Source organism: Pollicipes pollicipes, unplaced genomic scaffold (genome assembly GCF_011947565.3).
Source record: "Pollicipes pollicipes isolate AB1234 unplaced genomic scaffold, Ppol_2.1 Scaffold_6686;HRSCAF=7923_pilon_pilon_pilon, whole genome shotgun sequence".
In the NCBI taxonomy this organism is placed as follows: Eukaryota; Metazoa; Arthropoda; class Thecostraca; order Pollicipedomorpha; family Pollicipedidae; genus Pollicipes; species Pollicipes pollicipes.
This window is the reverse complement of record NW_023596921.1, coordinates 38238033-38242383: the sequence shown is the minus strand read 5'-3', so window position 1 is coordinate 38242383 and position 4351 is coordinate 38238033. Positions and strand designations below refer to the sequence as shown.

At 51.4% G+C, this 4351-nt stretch overlaps 1 pseudogene; it reads right to left on the bottom strand.

Annotated features, from left to right (window-relative positions):
- Positions 1 to 3874, bottom strand: part of LOC119108281 (transient receptor potential channel pyrexia-like) — a 7176-nt pseudogene extending 3302 nt beyond the window's left edge.
- Between the last annotated feature and the right edge of the window lie 477 nt (positions 3875 to 4351).

Genomic DNA, 4351 nt, shown 5'->3' with positions numbered 1-4351 from the left:
GCCCGCGTGTAGCACCCCCTATGGTGTAGGTCGCCTCAGGCATCTGAACGGGCCGCTGATGTGCCCGCGTGTAGCACTCCCTATGGTATAGGTCGCCTCAGGCATCTGAACGGGGCCTCTGATGTGCCCGCGTGTAGCACTCCCTATGGTATAGGTCGCCTCAGGCATCTGAACGGGCCTCTGATGTGCCCGTGAGTGCATCCCTATGGTATAGGTCGCCTCAGGCATCTGAACGGGCCTCTGATGTGCCGTGAGTAGCATTCCCTATGGTATAGGTCGCCTCAGGCACATGAACGGGCCCTCTGAGGTTCCCGCGCGTAGCATTGCCTCCATGGTCGCTTGAGGTAACTCGGGTGGGTCAAAGGCTTCATGCTGACGGGCATATTGCAGAGTGACATCTATCAGCTGACGGGCATATTGCAGAGTGACATCTATCAGCTGACGGGCATATTGCAGAGTGACATCTACCATTGTTTTCCATGGTGCATTCGTGAATCAACTTTAAACATACAGTAGTGCCAAGAAATACGTGGGATTTTTGCCTTCGGAATATAGCACTGGTTTTTCAGCGCTCTAAATGGTGTACTCCGACGGCAAAAATGCCACTGGCCTCGGAATTTGTCACATCAATCATCTTGTTGATGGATTTTAAAGAAAGCAGTTGGGTGTCGCTATAATCCGGTCAATTCAAGATCATTCTGCGAGACATTCCTCACTTTTTGGAGATGATCGTTTTGCTCGGAATCACAGAAGTTGTTGACAAAAGTTAAATTAGTTTAAGTTGAAAAAGTTAAAAAAGTCAAGCTGACGACATGTTTATCGTGCAACAATGGTCTCAAAAATGGTCATCAAACTGCTCGAAACGGTAGCAAATGAATAAACTCGCAACTGCATGAGGTAATGTAAATGAACTGCAATGGTGAACATCTACCAGTAATGCTGCTCTCGATCAAAGTACATGGAATATGAAATTTCTGTAGTGCCAAAGCCCATATTAAAACACTGCGACTCTAGGGTTTTTTGCCTACATGTGAGAAGGAAGTTAGTGGAATTAACATGACCCATCACTAAATGCGCCAGATTTTACATTCGTTTCTCATCTTAGTAAACTAAAGACCATGGGTATTCTAAAGCTGCTCACATTAACTGATGGTTTTGTAATCAGGGAGCAAAAAAATATCATGCAAGTCTCCTCGAATCCTAGCAAAAAACACAAATATAATAAAACGCTCCGGGAAAGCGGAGACATTTGTCAAGGAACACTGGTAGCAAAATTCGACATTTCCATTGCGTACTTCACGACACTCAAATATGTAACAATAGTTGCGGTGTCATAATCCGCATTCAAGAGTTAAACTCAGGCTCCTTTACGGTGCTTGCTGTCCGTGAGTGGATGCATTCTGTAACATTATGGAATAAATACCGCATAACAGCTTTCAAATTATCCAAATTTCCCTCTTAGCATTAGCCATGTTTCATTACTGATGACCATCACCGCACCGTTTGCGATGCTGCGCATAGGCTATGATAGCATTAACATTTTGCCCAAGGCCCTCTGCCACTCAAGTAAAATCATTCACGTTTAACGATGCCGCAAAACCCGTTAGACATGGCTGGAGCAAAACCAGGAACACGGTGGGCATGACATGCCTGTAAAATGTGACGCAAATGTGTTGTAAGACCTGCCTTGATGCACTCAGCTGCAGATGCATGTTGCATGTGTACCCCACGCCAACACGCACCCTAAGCCGCCTTCACAAAAACGCGTGTGGCACGCATGCACGCACCCCGTACGCACGTACATCCGCGCCGCGCGCCGCATCACTCGCAGCTCCAAATCGCATCGATTTTGTGGGTCGCTGCAGGCCGAGAAGCCAGGGTCGTGGAAGTGTTTTTGCTCTTGATTGGCATGTTTTTATCGAAGGAGCGCAAGGCGGCAGCGCCTGAGAACTCTTGCCAGGTCTCCGGAGAGTCAACAGGTGTGCGTTGCCACGATCGGTCGGGGGCCGGACCGCTCCGTCGCGCTCTGGGCTTTCCTCCTACTCTCCAATGTTTCTGCACTGTCAACAGTGATGCTTTCTAGAGTTTAAGGGATTCATCTTGCCACATGAGTAGGCAAGGGTGGTATCTTTCAGCCCGCAACCACGGACAACGCCCTCACAGCTTTCTTTGTGCATTTGGTGGGATGCGTTTAGTTTTCTATAGGGTTTGCGCAGTGAGACAGTTGGATACCCATCTCATCACAATGCTAGAGCGTGAAGGCTGCATGCATTGTGACCGGGCTTGGTTTTTTCTATTCGTAACGCTGCATATCATTCCCAGCTTTGCTGAAGGCATCCCACCCCTTCATCATCCCAGATGATCAAATATCGTATTGGACGTACCAAACAAACTTTTTTGGAGGGTGCGTATGAAGAAATCGTGGCGTCCCCCTGATTCTATAGCATCTTTCTTTTCACAATTTTCTGCAACGCCTTAGTATAACATGGAAGAATAGAGTGTGAACGTCAGCATCATGAAGACCCTTGTTCTCCCGTGTTAACTATGGTTGGGCCACTCGTCTTCAGGGCTTGGCTCTTGGGTACCCATTAACCCGCACTCATTCCATAGCCTAACCGTATCTGTTTTCACTATCTTTTCTTTCTCAAAAGAATCGGGGCTCACATATCAACCCTTCGCCCCATTTGTAGCTTTTTATATGGAGGTGTCACCTGTAGAGCGATGCAAAGCCCGCACTGCCGCCGCTTTTGACTGCGTATCAGTTGCGGTTAACTTACCGGTCGCCAAAGTTCCCTGACTTCCCCTCATACAGCGCTTGTCATCCGTACCATTTTGGTCCGAAGAATTCGCTAAATGAGAAGCCACTTGTTTATTGGTTACGTAAACAATTGAAACATTGATTTGAAGGGAACGCGACGATCATTTATCATATCATGCCCGTAGGATACACCATTTCGTATGAGTCGTCACGTGCCAAAGTCTTGCCACACAGCTTTCAGAAATAATGCGTCCAAGGCGTCATGCAATAATCATGGTGCCCTCCTAACCTACCAGCTGGCAAGCGTGTTACTGGCCCGTGGGATCGTTTGTGGACATGCCACCCGTTCCACTGCTTCAGACAGGTTGCCGAGGTCTGGACACAGTCGGCCGTCACAGACGCAGTGAAGACATATGCGGCTTGCAATCTGTCCTCCCTATCCTCTTGCACACTGCAGTGAGCATGCCAGGTGCCGTCATGCTGATAGGTCGCCCGCAGGAACCCCGCCTTGGCGCGCTGCACACCAACACCGATCATGTGTCTGCGGGAGTTTGCAGCCAGTTGACGAGTGGGGCGCATTAGAGTCGCTGGCAGCGTGCCAAGAGCGCGGTAATGCCCAAGGGCAGAGCAAGCAACCAGCCGGCCGCCGTGGGGCCAGACGGCCCGCCGTTGCATAAGTCCGTCATGCACGTGCACTTATCACCCCTGCAGCGCTCGTGTCGTGACCAGTAGCAGGTGCGGAACGTCTTGGTCTTGAGGCAGGCGTTGGTCACCCTCGGACACTCCATGATGAACTGTTGGCCGGGCCGACTGGGCCGGAAGTTCTGGCAGAAAGGGAACTTGCGCAACAGCAGCCGGAGCGGTAGCGACAGGTCGAACTGGCCGTCGATGTCGCCCGGCATGCAGGCGTAGCAGCGCAGCGGCTGAACACGGCCGGCGGCAGCCAGCAGCGCCAGCGTCAGCAGCAGCACGCGCACCATGGCGGCCTCCGGGGTGCCGTCTGGCGCGCCCGGCCGGCCCCGGCCGCCATGAGCCCTGCCAAGCGGGCTCCGCCGCCAGCTCGGAGATGCTAACCTGGTCGGTCGGCTCGGCTCGCCAGCGACCGGTGCCGATCATTGCGACCTCCCGGGCTCGACCGCGGTGCCAGCGCGTGCTGGAGCGCTGCCCTGCAACCGCCCACCGGCGAGATTCCACGCCAAGTTGTGGCGATGGTTGGCTGGCGGCGAGGAAAACAAACAGTCTGGCCCGGGGTGTGACTACTGGATAAGAATGAAGAGTGGGGACTATCTCTAAGAATTTCCTGATGTTCCCTCTCTGCGCAGAATGTGAGCCGGGCCTGGGTGTGTTAGGCTTAGGTTGCTAGGCTCGGCGCCGTAGACAAGTAATCACACCTTTCGTACCGCAAGGCAGCGGTTGCTTTACCTCGAACAGCATACTTCTGATGTGGGCAAAGGTCCAACTTTATGCCTAAGCAATATACGCGGCAAACCTAAAGGGAACGTTCCAAATTTGAAGGTATCCAGACAATCGCCAGATGATATAAAAATAAGCTCACGTATTACACTATTCGTATGCTGGTTTTATTTTAGTACA